Raw genomic sequence first — 18121 nt, 5'->3', positions numbered from 1 at the left:
AAATCTCCCTCAGCACGATGTAGTCCCCACAATTTAGCCAAGGGACCGGGTGATCGCGCCAACAAACCAACAATCCAGCAAATCGACTCTCCGCACCAACAGCCACCAGCAGCGATAATGATACAGAATAATACTCTCTTCTAAATTCCCCCCTTATATACTCATTTTCTCCTTACTTTTAGGACAATGTGCAACAATTTAGGAGTAGAAAGTGTTCTGATTGGCTAAATCCTCTGAATTTTGTAATTTTTTTCAATATTCCCAGGTTTGCCTGTTTCCCATGAGACCGGGCATGACATCTTCCCGATTGTATTCTTTCACAGGTGAAAGTTCCGAAGTAACAACATGTAAACCTTCTTGTACAGGTCGTTCATTGTCCCCTCAGTCATTCACACTAGTCTGGGTCTTGGCAGTCCTCCACGTTCCTATCCTTGACAAGGAGCATTTCGTTTCTCATCGGATGTCGCTTGGAGATCTTCAGGGCCATCCGAGTCTGCACAGTAGATATCGCGCTCACATGACGGTGGCCACTTCCGAACTCCAGTTTAAGTACTGCGCCTAGGTCATGGGATCTAACGGAGCACACCATATCCCCCGGGCATACCTCTACGTGGGACTGGCTCCACCCAGCTGTGACGCCAGAGACACACCTCTTAAACCTCTTTACTCGTTATGCACTTGGCACCCTTCTTGTTGCAGCTTGGTGTATTAGTAAAGCGTGCATGCCCACAGGGCACGATGACGCTGCTGGCCAGTGTATGTACCCAGTCGCTGATACTTATCTATCCTAGCTGGCCTTACTTGGGTTGAGGAGATGCTGGATGCTACCCCAGGACTGAAGACTTAATGCTCCAACCCACTATGATCCCGGAACTTGGGGACAACCCCAGGGTGACCCTGTCTTACCTGGTACATCTACCCCAGCACTCGACTATCAATGTGATGCCCCTTCTAATGTCTGGTTCTAGCCTGCAGGAGGCTAACCCGGGGGAAGGGGTGGGGCAGACAAGTCTGCGGAACCAGGGGGAGAGGAGAGTGCAATTACCTGCCCTTTCCTGAATTTTGGGACGCCAAAAGGTCGAAAATACCCTGTCGCCAAGTGGCACTAACGCAGAGTTTACCAAACCTTTCCGCGCCACAGCACACTGGTTAGCTGATAACCACCACCACCCGCCTGCTGCCCTGGTGGAAGCGCGGGCGGATATGCCTACAGGAGCTGCCAGATGCAGGCCCTTGGCTTGCGGGGGACTGCCCACCCAGTGTACAAATTAACCATTCTTTGCAAAACAGAGCCTGTCCGCAACTTTTGTCTGTATTGGGACAAGGATGAACCATGGTAATATCACTGATCTAGTCTGAGATGTCATATACGCTACCTCTGGCATATTTCTCATGATTCGCCTTATCTGACTGACACCAATCACTCATCCTGTGCTTTGTGATCTTGGCCCACTTTGGTGTGAGCAGAGCCCTGTGAAGTATACTTGGCTTCAAGGCCGATAATGCACAAGTGTCAGGTGAGAAAGATGAAACCATACTTGCCGATCCCCGGCCAAAACCGACCCATTTTACCATTTGTCATCAGTAGAACATACATCCATAAGACATTGATAAGGGCCACATGCATAACTCCTGGTGGCCAAAGGACCTTGTTGGCCAAGCAGCGAAATCTTCGCCCAATGCAATAATCGAAACAGACTTCTCACGGTGCACGCCACCCAGGCGCCAAACAGGACACCGAGGTTTACACCGAACAACCCGACTCCAAAGGAAAGGCACCACCGACCTAACCCCCTGCGCAAGTCACTCACCGAGGCAACGCAGAAGGATCCACCCCTGCACAGCGCCTTCCAAGAATAGCAAGCTCAAGCGCAAGTGGGACCCTTACACTAAGAAACCCCACCCATCAATGGAAATCAACCATGCCCCCTTGCAAAACAGGTAAAGTGTGTATGAAACCCAGCCATAGCCAGACGAAACCTTGGAAGCCGTTTATCTGTGGCTTTGTAGAGACGTAACCGATAAGACAACCTGTCCCTTCTGTCTGAAACTCGATAATCATTAACAGGATGCCAAGTGACTGAAAAGGGGCATTTCAACTGTAACAGCTCCGAGGGTGCAAAGGCTCTTGCTATAAGGGGGGAACCTCAACTAAGGTGCTATCTATTCTTTACCTGTCTTCGCATAATCTTCAGTCATGTGACCTAGGCTTGGCTTGATATCATCGACAGAATGCCAAGTGACTTGGAGAAGAAGTCTCAAGCCTTCGTGCCCTTAACTTACACTGTCAGTAACCTTCCTCACAGTGGGCATGTAAGAACTGCACTGTCTCACTTAAAGCTGCTCCAGGCAGGTGCATATTCCTAGTCCGAGTACAACTATGGGAGACCTTTGAATGAATATGAAATGACATTTATTGCTAGCAAAATCAAACTCTGGAGGCGAGGGAGACATACCGATCCGTACTTACACCGCACAATGCTCCTGCCAAGCCGCAAAACCAAGTAACATCACCCACTAACTCTGACACTTGGGCAAGAGTGGCGATTCAGCTTAAACCAGGGCCTTAAGGCTATAGGAATGGCTTGGGCAGCGCAACGGAATATAGTGTATATTCAATAAATTACTGCCTGCTGCTGTGGTCATCTCTAAATCGACAAACATCGCTGACTGGTGGCAAGCTGTCACAAGCGCTGGTGTTGACAATTAAGTGAAAGTGCCATGCACCAGGGACCACCCTGTCCGGTCTAGCACAGGTGGACTGTCACTTAGTCAAGCGTGCAGGTCACAGTAGGGTGCCCCAGTCGTGAGTTTCAATACGAGACAAGCAGTAAAACCGGGGGTAATGTAGGCCTACACGAAGGGGGAAGGTAACTATATCGCCTACCACCCTTCCAGGGGATACCCATTAAACAATGCTCCCCTACATAGACGCCCAGTATTGCGCGAAACTAGAATTCGCATATGCTTGCACTACCTTACCACAAGGCAGTGCAACAGACAACCTGACACTAGTGCCACTATATGCCTTGACTCCCGTCAGGCAGCCACTTCATTTGCACCATACCTTGCTCCTGCCATGCTGCCCATCCTATTATCACCACCACTACTAACCCTGACCCGTGCAAGCGTGACAAGTCCGCCTATTCCAAGGCCCTCAAAGCTAAAAGAATGGCTTGGGCAGCAGGCAATAGTGATTTTAATGTAAATTTAATTAAACCATACCTGTTGAGGTCATTTCTAAAATAGACAGACAACGCCAACCCGTGGCAGGCTGTCACAAGCACCGGTGTGCCAGTTAAGTGAAGTGCACAGATGTCAATTTCTTTCATTCTTCAGTTAGAGCGCAAAACTAACCAACGGTCGCACTACCGACCCACAGCGCTCCGCTTACCGACCCCGGTATCATACCTGCAAAGCTTCACCCTGCACCGCTAGGGCCATGTGTTCCACACTTACAACATCACTAAAATGATTCTTTTAGATCGAGACAGAACCTCCTATCTGCTAAGTGGTGAAGTCACCTATTATTTCCAGTGATGTTAGTGAGCTGTTGCTGTGTTACTGTGTTAAAATACGTCATCATCCCCCGATATTGTATGCAAACACATTTAGAAATTGGACAAGTATGCCCCTGCACTGTCAGTAACTTTCCCCAAGACAGTCACGGAAGAGCTGAACTGTTCACATTCAAAGCTGTTCCAACGGGGGCCCCCGAATAAGTTTCTACCAACTACCGCATGTGCTGAGTGCACAAGAGTGCCCTCCTGACCTCAAACCTTCAGAATGCCGAGTTAAACGCACCAGAGCCGGGACCCTCAGCCTGTGTTTCTTCGAGGAAAACTACCCCTTCCCAATCTTCCAATCAGAGGTACCACCATATCGCTGAGAAAACTGACCAGTATGGGCAACTTGACAGCACCACGAGGCCCTGGAAGAGAGGGCTTCCCGGCGCATCCGGAGCACAAGAGTTTGATACCCCAGGGGGGAAAAGCACCCTCCGCCACATGACATTGTATACAATGAAGTACCTGTGTTGGTATGATGTGTTCAATCACAGCGTAACTGGGCACTGGATCTTTGCCTGCCTTCAGGGCTGAACTAAGAATAAATAATTATTTTCGTTCTTAATAAAGTTTTTTGTTTTTTTTTCTTTTCAGCGAGCTTACCGAGACGTTGGGTAGCAAAGCGCTTTACCTGAGCGCAAGTTCCGTCACAAGAGAACACATTCATTTGTAAGGCACTGGGAGATAATGGATTTGACCCGAATCACGATATGTTGTACATCGTTGCTGAGACTCAAACCAGGTTCCCCAGCTTTGAGGTCGGCCGCTTTAACCATAAGGCCATGGCCCTGTACATTATATGCTTTGAAAAGCACACCCCTCTGTCCTTGCCCTTAGAAGGTCAGCCCATGTCAACCCTTCATGGAGCATGTGTAATCTACCTCGGCCCAGAGGTCTTGGTGTGCTCCGACGATGTACCTGATCCCTGTCTAACTAGAGATGCAAGGTCCCATGTGAACAACCCACTGACCGCGCCGTGTAGGGACCACTGAGTAATCTCGCTGAGAAGAGACGCTAGGGTCTTCCACATTAATGTACTGGTCATCCTTGAACATCACAATTTAAATCCCAGTAAGGACAAGCACAGTTAATCGCCTCGTGGGTAAGTGGTGCTTCAAGTGCCTCTAGGCGCAGCGGTCGACGCAAAATGCTTTCCACGTGCGCGGCAGCCGCCAAACCTGCGAAGGAGCACCCCCAGTAGTATGTGCGCATTATGGGATACATCAGCGTGTGTGCTGTCTGGGTGCTGGTACTGCAACTGAAACTACCACACTGGGGCAAAGAGGAAAATTCTAGTACTCAAATCGGCCCCCAAGCCCGTAGACCACTCACTTGCGTTCAACCCTTACCAAGAAGCGTTACAGACAACTACCCCTAAAGACTCTCACGTGAGAGGAGGCTGGGCCAGCCAGGCCCCCCTCATTGTCACAAGACGCTTGGCTGTGTGCTAGGCCCCGGCTCGCGTTTGCTAAGCCATGGGATGATGCGGGGGGAGCCGCGGAACCCGCTGCCGCAACCCACCTTCCCCGTGCGCTTGCGGGCTCCTCAGTTCTACATCCTCTGGCTATGAGCCGTAGGAGCGCCAGGGCTAAGCCTCCTGGCTCCCCCCATTGTGACCTCTGACACATTTATCCAGTAGAGGATGCGACCCGTGTCAGCGCCATTGGCTAGGTGACGGTGAGGTGGCAGGGGCCTACCGTAGGCCGGGGGGGCACAGGAGGGGGCGGTGAGCCCTGCGCGATACCCGGCCCCGAGCGCGCGCTCAGCAGCACCAGAGGAGTGCGAGGCCGGGCGAGACCCTGCCTCCCGCCGGGTACGGCAGACCCGGCATGACCAGCTTCCCCTTCCCCGTACTGTTGTTTGGTCGGGGGGGGAGGGTGCAGGCACGGGAGGAAAAATGGGACAGTTTCAAAGTACCTAATCCCTCATAAGCTTCTGAGAGGAAGCCTGTAATAAATCTATCTAATTTTCTGGAAAAGAAAGAGGGAGCACATTAGTTTTCACCTCAGATGGGACCCGAACCCACAATCCTTGGCTTAGTAGGCCAGTGCCTAATCCATTAAGCCACTGAGGCACACATGCAACCTGTGCCATCCGAGCCCGTAAGTGCATGGTGGGGCCTCAGTTTAATGGACCGCAGACCAAAACCCCACACAGTGCCCGAGGCTGATCCCGCAGCATGTTGCCCGAGCCCCGCCCCACAACCGCCACCGCCCAGGAGGCATCACCCCAGAACCTCCTGCTCCGAGGACGGCCGCCAGCGCCGGACCGCGACCCGTGCGGCTCCAGGACCACTGCTGGGCACCGTGGGGCCCCGAGGAAAGCAGGAGACCGAGAGCGCGAGGGCAGAGCTGCAGCTCGCAGGCAGTACCCCTCCGCGCTCCCGGAATCACCCAACGCCATCCAGGAGCGACATGCCGGGGAAGCTCGCCGGTAAGTCTCCGCACGCCTGGTCCGCAGCGCTCAATGCTGTCAGGCTCGGCCCGGACTCCCCACCTCGGTGAAGGCAGGCTAGACCCCCATGCCACAGCAGCACTAACAAGCAGCAGCTATGCGGCCGTGAGGGGTGGGGGGGCGGCACACGGGCAAAATACTGTGTTCGAGGCATATGAGCTGCTGCAGATTACACACTTTTGCATAGATCGCCATCTGGTGTTGGGCCCGGATGTTTGCAGTTTGTTTTTCCTCTTGGAAAGTCTTTGGAAGTCACGAGGTCGGTGACTCCTCCCTTGGTTCGTATTGCGCATGGGCTTCGGCTCCATCCTCAGATTGTTTTTTTCCGCCATCGGGCTCGGATGTAATACTTCGCGCTCCGGTTCCGAACATTCCCGTTCGACGATCGAAGCGGAATCCTCGCTCTCCGTGGTATTGTTCAGATACTGATCTCCTCAATCACCTTCTTCTTCGACACACCTTCGATCCAGTCATCGACGGCGGCCTTCGGGCCTATCCAGGCTCCGGTCCCGGCTGATGGAGAGAACTCCATTCAAGAAGTGCCCTCGATGTGGGTCCAAATTCCCCCACACCGATCTTCATGAGGTGTGCAACCTCTGCCTCTCCCCTGAACACGAGGCTCGAGACTGTCCCGCCTGCAATTCTTTTAGATCCAAAAAGACTATTCAAGTTTGAAGGGCCAGACGAAAAATGGCGCACTCCTCGACTTCCATTCCAGTCGACATCTTCGGGGACGACGTCGAAGCTCCGGGACAGCAGCACACCGAAGAGAACCTAGTCAGTGCTTCCGAAGCCGACTACTCGGATGTGGAGGACATCACCCCGGCGCAGAGGGTCGTGAGTAAAATACCCCCTCCCACACCCGCGCCGACACCCAAAAAGGCTTCGGTCACGCCTTCGCCTCCGGGCCTAGGCAAGACCAAAGACACTGCTTCGAACACCCCACCTTCGGGCCCGGTGAAGAAGCCAAGTAAGCCTTCCGGCGGCTCGGGCTCGAGCCAGCCTGCCAGCGGTGCCGAAAAACACCCTTCGGCACCGAAGAAGAGATCGGCCTCTACCTCGACACCGAGCTCCGCACCAAAGCCCTCGGTGTCCAAACCCAGCCTCTCGGTGCCAACCAAACATCATAAGGCCCTCGGCACCGACACTCCCACTCCGAAGCCTGTCTCAGCACCGAACAAAAAATCGGAGGTTCCAAAAAAGCACGGCACAGACAACGTCGGCGCCGACCGAACAACCAGTGTCGCAAGAACTTTTTACACCGGATCCTTTGCAAAAGACACTTACCAAGGATCCAAAAACTGGACATTTGGCACTGTCTTCCAAAAAGAGACATTTGGACAAACCAGCTCCACCTCCACCTCAATCAATCAATCAATCAATCAATCACGGCATTTGTAAAGTGCGCTACTCACCCAGGAGGGTCTCAAGGCGCTGGGGGAAGGAGAAATGTCACTGCTCGAACAGCCAGGTCTCCAAAGAGGAAGGACTGTGCTACCTCCTCCACCTCCTCCACCCTCTCCACCTCCGCCCCCTCCACCTTCTCCACCCCTGCCTCATCGCTCTCCGACCCCGTCTCCAGACCATGATGATCAGGGGGACCCATACTACGACCCAGCAGATGTGCCACAAGACCCCACCCCTACAGGATCCCCAGACCCCTGGGATGATTATCCAGACATTCCAGATGTCCCACAAGATGACCTTTACCCATCCAGGCCATCTCCACCAGAAGACTCACTAGGTTTTCACCACCTACTTCAGAGGGCGGCACATTATCATGGGGTAGAGCTACACACTGACCCAGTAGAGGAAGATTTCCTCCTAGACACCTTTGATACTGCACATAGGTCTACTGCTATACTACCTATGCTCAAAGGGGTAATAAAACATGCGCCAGAGGTTTTTAAAGACCCAGTCAAGTATAAAGCTGCCCCCACAGATCCTGCCTACATCAAAGGGCCAGCGCCACTGGATTCCCTAGTGGTATCCACTGCAAGGAAGAGATCAAATTCCCAGGCGTCAGGCGTAGCACCACCGCCTGACAAAGAGTCAAAGCTCCTGGACGCGTCCAGAAAACGCACTGCGTCACAGGCAGCCAATATATGGCGTATCGCCAACACTCAAGCGCTATTGGCCAGATACGACAGAGCGCATTATGATGAACTAGAAACCATCATACACCATCTCCCAGAAAAATATAAAAATAGGGCCAATGAATTAAGTAAAGAGGGTAAGACCATAACTAATACCTCTATACGCTGTGCCTTAGACGCAGCAGACACAGCCTCCAGGGCCATTAACACTAGTGTCCTCCTCCGTCGACACGCTTGGCTGAGAGTTTCAGGCTTTAAACCTGAGGTATAAGCCTCCATATTAAACCATCCATTTGATCAAGAACATTTATTCGGTCCAAAGATAGATGAGGCCCTCGAGAAGATGAAGAAAGACACAGATACGGCGAAATCTATGGGAGCCCTACAGTCACACCCTCCTAGGCGCTCCTTTCGCCGCTCTTCCTTTCGGGGCACGGGCAGAGGCTACTCCTCAGATAGCGCGTCCACGTCCTACAAATCCCCTCCTCAGTCCACCTTCACAAGGGGTTATCAAAGAGGCGGCTATAGAGGCAATAACAATAAAGGTAGAGGCAAAACAAAAACCGCCCGCTCTGCCACACCGCCTACCCAATGACTTTCCCCTGCTCCCTCCAGACCATCCCACTCCGGTCGGGGGCAGACTACAAAATTTCCTTCACGTCTGGGAGTCCATCACGTCAGACAAATGGGTGACCCAAATTATTCGTTCAGGGTACTGCCTAGAACTCACATCTACCCCCCCAACATTCCACCCAGGCAACGCCCAATGTCACAAGAACATTCCACGTTACTAAAACAGGAGGTAATCTCCCTCCTACAAAAACACGCAATAGAACAGGTCCCCCACGATCAGCAAAATGTAGGGGTCTACTCCCTATATTTTCTGATACCAAAAAGAGACGAGACTCTACGACCTATCTTAGATCTCCGGCCTCTAAACACATACATACATTCGGACCATTTTCACATGGCAACACTTCAGCAGGTACTTCCGCTCCTCTCCCAGAACGACTTTCTCACCACACTGCACTTTAAAGACGCATACTTTCACATTCCGGTACACAATGCCCACAGAAAGTACCTCAGATTCGTAGTGGACGGGCAACACTACCAGTTCAAGGTGCTCCCATTCGGGGTCACAACAACACCACGGGTATTCACCAAGTGCCTAGCGGTAGTGGCGGCACATCTTAGAAGACAGCACATTCACGTCTTCCCGTATCTGGACGACTGGCTGATAAAAGCCGCGTCCTACAACCAATGTGTACACCACACCGCCACTACAATCCAACTACTTCACCGACTAGGCTTCACGGTGAACCACCAAAAGTCCCAGCTAACATCATCCCACATAAAGCAATACCTCGGTGCCACCATAGACACCTCAAAAGCCATAGCCTACCCCAATCCGGCCAGGATTGCAAGCATTCAGGCTTTGCGTCAAAAATTCATACTTCAACACTCCCTTCCAGCACGAGTGTTTATGCAACTAATAGGGATGATGGCCTCTTGCATCTTCATAGTGCCTCATGCAAGACTCCAGATGCGTCCACTCCAAGAATGCGTAGCGCACCAATGGAACTAGGCCCAGGGGCAACTGACAGATCTGGTGTTGGTAGACGGTCGCACCCATCACTCTCTGCAGTGGTGGAACACCACAAATCTTTCCAGAGGTCGACCGTTCCTGGACCCGGTTCCACAAATAATACTAACAACAGACGCATCGCTCTCCGGCTAGGGAGCTCATCTACTACACCTCAAAGTGCAGGACACATGGACGCCGCAACAAAAGTTACTCCACATCAATCATCTGGAGTTACTGGCAATCTTTCTAGCCCTAAAATCCTTTCACACACAGATTTTAGGCAAGGCAGTCCTTATCCGCACAGACAACATGACCGCCATGTACTACATCCAGAAACAAGGCAGCACACACTCTCCACAGCTCTCTCAACTAGCACAGAGCATGTGGAGATGGGCAATTCCACACAAAATCTTTCTCCTAGCCCAACATGTCCCAGGAGTCCAAAACACCATGGCAGATCTGCTCAGCAGACAGACACAGCAGATCCACGAGTGGGAACTTCACGCGCAGGTTCTTCACCCGTTCTTTCAGATGTGGGGGCATCCACAGATAGACCTATTCGCCACCCACGAAAACAAAAAATGCCCAAGCTTCGCCGCCAGATACCCACACCCATTGTCCAAAGGCAATGCGATATGGATGAACTGGTCAGGCAGATTTGCAGATGCCTTTCCACCTCTCCCACTAATTCCATTAGTGGTGCGAAAGCTACAACTGCACTCCCTCACACTCATTCTAGTAGCTCCAACATGGGCCAGACAACCATGGTACACCACGCTGCTGGAACTCTCAGTAGTGCCACACCAAAAATTACACCTCTCACCATGCCTCCTAACCCAGAACCATGGAGAGATCAGACACCCGGACCCAGCTCAGCTCAACCGTGCGATCCGGCTCCTGAGATCCTAGAATTCGGATACCTTAACCTTCCCCCCGACTGTATAAACGTTATCAGGGAAGCTAGACGCCCTACCACTAGAGCCTGCTACGCTGGCATATACATCCATTCGGCTACACCTTGCAGCAATTGCCGCTTACCTACAAAACAGACAGCACCTATCACTTTTCAGAGTGCCTGCCATTAAAGCCTTCATGGAAGGCCTAAAACGAATAATTCCCCCCAGAGTGCCACCCTCACCTGTGTGGAACTTAAACATAGTGCTCACAAGGCTAATGTGACCGCCTTTCGAACCTTTGCATAAATGCGAACTGCAATTCCTCACCTGGAAAACAGCTTTCCATGTAGCCATCACCTCCCTTAGAAGGGTCAGTGAAATACAAGCACTTACTATACAAGAACCTTTTCTCCAAATGCACCCGAACAAGGTTGTCCTCCGTACCAACCCAAAATTCCTACCCAAAGTCATCTCACCCTTTCATCTAAACCAATCGGTAGAATTGCCGTTTTTTTTCTCGCAACCTCAAACTGTTGCAGAAAGGGCTCTACACACACTGGAAGTTAAAAGGGCCTTGCTTTACTATATCCAGAGAACACAACCTTTCAGAAAGACAAAGGAACTGTTTGTCTCTTTCTCTCCACCTCATAAAGGCAACCCCATCTCTAAATCAGGGATAGCTAGGTGGATTGTAAAATGCATACAGATTTGCTACCACAAAGCAAAACGCACGCTATCTGTTCCCCCTAAAGCCCACTCTACACGGAAGATAGGGGCTTTGATGGCTTTTCTAGGGAACATCCCATTAGATGATATCTGCAAAGCAGCCACATGGTCAACACCGCACACTTTCACTAAACATTACTGTGTAGATGTGCAAACCAAGCAACAAGCTAGTGTGGGCCAGGCTGTACTGAAAACACTATTTCAAACTACTGCAACAGATACGGGTGGTCGCCGATAAGGTTGGGAACTGCTATATAATCTATGCACAGTGTACAATCTGCAGCTCATATGCCTCGAACGGAAAATGCTGCTTACCAGTATGCATCTGTTCTTGGCATGTAGAGCTGCAGATCTACACACGCCCACCCGCCTCCCTGGCTACCTGTATCTGTTCCAGTCTATCTTATTTAGATACAACACACATGGGTTTCTTCACTGTTATTACTACGCTCCATCTTTCCCTGCTGGCGAAAAACAATCTGAGGATGGAGCCGAAGCCCATGCGCAATACGATCCAAAGGAGGAGTCACCGACCTCGTGACTTCCAAAGACTTTCCAAGAGGAAAAACAAACTGCAAACATCCGGGCCCAACACCAGATGGCGATCTATGCAAAAGTGTGTAGATCTGCAGCTCTACATGCCAAGAACAGATGCATACTGGTAAGTAGTATATTCCTTTACCACCCTTGTAGAGATGGCGGGCTGAGTTAGTTAGTCTAGCTTCGAACTCATGGCCGAGCCCCCAAGGTCTCCCGCGTGCCCACTACCCACAGGCTCGACCACGACCCCCGGGGCAGACAGGGGCGCCGCGCACCCGGTCGGAGCAAGGCTGTGGATGGCACCGCATCCCCGCAAGCAGGCTGGCCCGAAGCAGGGACGGCTGTGTGCCCTGACTGGATCGGCACCCTGCTACCTCCCCCTCCCCGGCAGCCTCCAGGCGAGGCTGGACCGCCCACCAAATCACCCGAAAGGGGAGATACGGCTTGGGGGGGGGGGCAAGGCCTGCACTCACCGCCACACGGGTCAGTTCCAGAGCGAGGGTTAGAGACGGCGTGTCCGAGGCGCGAAAAGAGGAAGGACAGAGGGTGGGGAGGCCTATATACCCCCACCCTCGTTCCTCGGGCCCCGGAAGTGACGCGCCCTGCGCGCTGCAGCCACTGGGTGCTAGGAGTGGGGGGACTCCTCCCCGAGGGGTCACCTAGCAGAAGGGGGGTGGGCTGGTGCCTGGCTGGCACTAGAGGCCCGCCCTTCTAGGGCGCCCTGCGGGCGCCAGGGCAGCCGCGAACTCCGGGCCAAGTGGTCGGGACTTAGAAGGGCCGGTTCTAGGGGGAGTGGAGGGGCTCGGTGGTTTAGGGTTCGGGGTTGGGGGTCAGCTACAAGCAGGAGTTGCTCACGCCTCTGCACTTGGGCCTGCTCTAGATTAGACATGGCCTGTCACCAGCCACCCATCCTCCCCCTGGGGAGAGTCAGCCCCCTGCAGCTGTCCTGGCCTATCAGAGCATCAATCACAGGACGGCAGAGGAGGGGGCGGGAGTCACTTCTTAGCTGCAAGCTTGTCGAGTCAGTAATCACATGCAGGGTCACTGGAATTATGCGGCCGGGGAGGACACGATTATGCGGCACGGCTGAGTATCTAAATTATAGCGCAAGAAAAGCTTAATTATAAGGCTTAATGGAACTCATTTAGTGATGACATTACTTCCATATTTTGCCATTTTTACACAGGTTAACACTGTCTGAGCATACCTTTCACCTCATTAGTGCCAGTTCAATAGCCAAATACAAAATGAGCAACAGAAAGTGGAGCAACCACCTACTTCTACTGGGCGGCGCGCGCAGCCCTCGATGCGCCTTCAGCAACTTTTGATCAATTTCAGCTAGAAACATTATTTTGTTCAAATTTGCATATTATGCAGGAGATGATGGATTATCTGGCAAATACAGCAAAACACTAAGGGCCTCATGTAGGTAGCTAAATACCGGTCGGTAACGGCCGAAATTCGGTAAAAAACCCGTTACCGACCGGTATTTAGATAGTTGAGATGTAGGAGGCCAAAAACCCATATTCGGTAAATATGAATCGGTAAATACCGATTCAAATTTACCAACTTCTAAAATACCGCTTCAAATTTACCGAATACATATTTTCCGATTCGGTAAATATGAAGTGGTAAATTTGAAGTGGTAATGCGGAAAAATGATATGTAGGTAAATTCGGTAATTAAGAAATCCTTGAAAATCGGTAAATAAGAGTCGGTAATTAACACTGATAGAAAGCAGGTGGTAATTTTCAACAGTGCATATAAGCAATCCCAAAATGCAACAGCATGGACAACATGGCCGCTCTGTATGTCATTGCAAGGCGGCTACGTCTACAGGCTGCAGGACTGAGGATATGGAGACGGGAGGAACGGATCTACAGACAGCGCATCACACTCTTCCAACTGACTGACGCAGAGATACATGAAAGGTACAGGCTACACCCCCAAACCATCATGGACCTGATAAGGGACCTGCACCCACTCCTGGACCAGCCAACAAGAAGGGCGCACGCCATACCCCCACATGTGCAGGTGCTCTGCAGCCTACACCTACTTGCATCTGGCAGTTACCAGGGGGTGATAGCTGCGTTGGGCGGTGTATCCCAGAGTTGCCTGTCCCGTTTCTTCAGGAAGTTTATGGATGCCATGATGCAGAGAATGCACCACTACATCAGCTTCCCAAACACACAGGCTGAACTGCAGAAAACTAAAACTGACTTTTATCACATGGCACAGTTCCCCCATGTCATTGGCTGTATAGATGGCACACACATCCCAATCTGCCCACCAGCTGCCACTGAGCACATCTACAGGAACAGAAAGTCCACCCACTCCATCAATGTGCAGGTACTCTGCGATGCAGGGAACATCATCACTGATATCGTTGCCAAATTCCCTGGGAGCACCCATGACTCCTACATCTTCCAGAACAGTGGGATCTACACACGACTGCTTGCGGGAGAATTTGGAGAAGGATACCTTCTAGGTAAGTAACAGTGACGCTCCATAGTACTCAGTGCAAATCATAGTGTATTGAGGCATGTGACTGATGTCTCCCTTTTACTCACCTAGGGGACAGTGCATATGCCGTGCGGTCATTCATCCTCACTCCCTACCTACACCCATCAACCCAGAGTGAGAGACGATATAATGTGGCACACAAATCTACACGCAATGTGGTGGAGCGCACGTTTGGACTACTGAAGAGCAGGTTTCGCTGCCTCCATAAGAGTGGAGGTGCACGCCAGTACACACCCATCCTCTGCTGCAAGATTATTGCCACTTGTGCAATGCTGCACAACCTTGCCACAAAGAGAGGCACAGAGGTCGAAATGACATATATTGAGGACAATGATGATGAGTCTGCACAGGCAGAGGCCAACGCAGCAGGAGTGCCAACAGCAACAGATGGAAGAGTGAGACGGGCAGAGATCACATGCAACTATTTCTGAATGAGTAAGGGGACACAGCCTGTAGTTGGATGCCATAACGTAGTTTAATCAGGCAGCACTACGCCACAACACAAAGGAAATCGTATTCCAACAACAATGAAAAATAAAATTTTGTTAGTTAAGGGTTACTTCACCCAATTGTGTCATTGTTTTGCCTGACGCATTAATGTTTGCGCCCACGCGCACCAGTGCGGGATGGAATTGAGGGGGCGTCCTCACTGGCTGGGGTACCAGTGGCACCACGTTGACGCCTGTTGCTCCGACGACTGTCTGGGACAGGGGGGGATATGCTGCTCCTGCTGGTCGTGTCTTCTGTGTCGCCAGCATCCAAAGCGCCAGCTGTTGCAGACTGGCTGGTGAGCAGCACTTCTAGTGCACTTGTGACCCTAACCATCCCCCTGGACACATCTGTGCTGCACTGTGCAAGGCCCTCCTGCATCGCCACAGAGCGCCTGCAGATCAGCGATGTGGCAGTCGCCAGCCGGTTCACTGCCCTCGAGGTCAGATCCTTCCTCTGATGTCCCCTGCGCCGTGTTGCCCTGTCCTCATCGTACTTTGAGCACAGCAGCATGATGGATTGGGACATGTCCCGCATGCCCGCTGCCATATCAGCCATGCCCCCTGCCATGGTGCTGATGCCCTTTTCAATGTTTCCAAAGGTATTGTTGAGGCCACGCATTTGTCGCTGTACGGACACCATTGCCCTTGCCTGGATGCGTTGTATTTTCACCATGGTGCCCTCAAGACCTGAGAACACTCCATGGCCCTGCCCAAGGGGAGGGGGACTCTGCGGCCGAGCCCTGCGGCGCCGTCTGCCAACTGTGTGTTCTCCCTCAGACTCGGAAGGCACACTGGCATGGGTTACATCCTGGGGTACAGTGGACGTTTCCGGGCCCTTGAGTCTTCGGATGATGAGTCGGTCACATCCAACCTGGCTGCAGGACGCCTCCTCAACCTGTGCAATGCAGGAGGTGAAGATGGTGGTGACACCTGCAGGACTGGGGATGCTGGCAGGAGCGGCGATGCTGGCTGGGGTGGTGTAACTGCCTGTGGTGCCGTTCCCTGGGCGGAACTGGTGGTGGCCTTCTCTGTGCTGGGTGTGTGGTGTGCCCTCTCTCCCTTGTCATGGCCAGTTCTGTGCGCAGTAGTGCCTGTGAACAGAAAAGCGACAGCAGCTAAGTGTACCTGAAGCATTTTCTTGATGACATGACAATACATTTTCTATACAGTATCTCAATGTCCTCGTATCATGTTTGGGCTTTCAGGGACTACATCTCCCATGATGCATTGCAGGCCTGCACTAATACCTGTACTGTGGTGGGATTCTCATAGCACATTTTGGGAGTTGGGATAGGGGTAGGGGGGGGGGCACATTGCTGTGCATGTGTCTTACCTTGTTTGGAGGTGCCTCTGGCGGAGCTGTCAGCGTCCCCAATCCCCACAATGCTTTCTGGCTCAATCGTTGTCTCCACTAGCTCCTCCAGTTCTGTCAGGGCTGGTGCTCTGTTGCGTCCACCTCCTGTCTGGCTGGCCTCTTTTTTTAATTCTGCCACCTTCCTCTTTGTGATGATGCGGATGTCATACCACCGCTTCTTCAGGACATCGATGTCCCGGGGGGTCACTCCCATGGCATTCACCTGTGCCTGGATTCCAAGCCAGATCTTTCTTTTTTCTGACTCAGGCACTTGCTGTGACAGTTTCCCAAATAGTTTCTGGTGCTGCTTCACGACCTCCTCCACCAGAACTTGCAGCTCCTTTGGGCTGAATTTGAGCTTTCGCTTCCTCTCCCCTCCTTCCCTCTCTGTGTCCTGGCTGGCCATTCTTGCAGTCTCCAGGGCTGAATCAGGCAGTTGCTCTCTTCCTCTCCTCAGCACTCCCAGCCTCTCCAGAGTCTGCTGATTGTGTGCACCTGCCTGGGTGTGGCCACTCCCTGGTTGGGTGGGGTTTAGGTAGCACAGGATTGGCTGATTGAAGTCATGTGTTTTTGAACTACCGATTCGGTATTTACCGATTCTGTATTTACCGATTCGGAAAATACCACTTCAGTATTTACCGATTCGGAAAATACCGCTTCGGTATTTACCGATTCGGTAAATTCCGATTCATGTGTACCGAATTTTACCGATTCGGTAATGTTTACCGATTGTTGACCTACATATAACTCACCATGAGAGGCGGGGTGATGTGTGAATGTCAATTGTGCAACATTCATCCATGGAAATAAAAATATGGAGAAAAGTCGTTACTTTTGAAAGTCTCTTTATTTAGCTCTGTCTTTGAAGAGGTCACGTTCGCAGTCACTGAGATACAAATCCATGGCGGGGCGTTCACCACACTGAACGTCTTTATAAAAGAGACCGCAGCATTGTGCAGCCTCGCAAATAGCGCCATGGCTGCTTCTAAAATGAAGATTCGGCGCTAGTGGTAACTGTTTATCTTTTAATTACAAGCATTGGCATGGCCAATGGGTCTCGTTATCTTTTATGGTTCAGAAACATGATACAATAAACAATACAATGCTACAAATCTGCCGCCCCCGAGGCCATCAAAGAGAGCAAGGGTACATATGGCAGGGAAACGGGGATCGGGGATAATTGGGAGAAGGTGGGTGAGCCAGGGAGGAGGGGCGGGGGGGGGTGACAAGGGAGGAAGGGTCAGGAGGTGACAGGGAGGGGAGAGGGAAAGCGGAACAAACCAAAAGATTGAAGCGGGAAAGGAAATGATAGAAGAGAAAGAGACGAAAAAAATAGGCTTACAAAGAAGGGGGGGAGAAGAGAAGGAAAGACTAAGAGTAAAAAAGAAAGAAGAGTACAAAAAGAAAAGGCCCAGGAAACAGCCCAAGACCCGGTGCCACCGGTAGTGCCGCCAGGGCGCCATCCAGCCCGGCAGCGCACGCAGGGGCACTCGGGCACCGTAGGAAAGGGGCTTATCAAGGGGACCCTCCCGATGAGGAGCTCTCGTCTCGACCAAGCCACCCATTCAGTGTCCAGCGGAGTCTCGACTGTCCAATTGAAGCGCAGCGGCTGCGGTACTACGGCCCTGGGACACAGGCGATACTGCCCAATAATAAGCACTGCGCCAGGGCCCCCCAAAAGACCTCACAATGACAGGCAATCTGCCGACACAAAGCAACCATAGAGAAAGACAGTCGTCGAGGCGCTGTCAATGCGCCAAGGAAGAGAGCGGCAGAAAAACAACACGGGAGACAGTTACTGTACAACTACAGAGGCACGAGACGGCTAGTAAGAGAGCCAGGGTGCGACAGCAGAAGGAAGCTGAAGGGGGAGAGGCAGATTAAAAAGAG

This window comes from Triturus cristatus, chromosome 1_1 (genome assembly GCF_964204655.1).
Source record: "Triturus cristatus chromosome 1_1, aTriCri1.1, whole genome shotgun sequence".
Taxonomy (NCBI): domain Eukaryota; kingdom Metazoa; phylum Chordata; class Amphibia; order Caudata; family Salamandridae; genus Triturus; species Triturus cristatus.
This window is presented reverse-complemented; position numbering follows the sequence as displayed.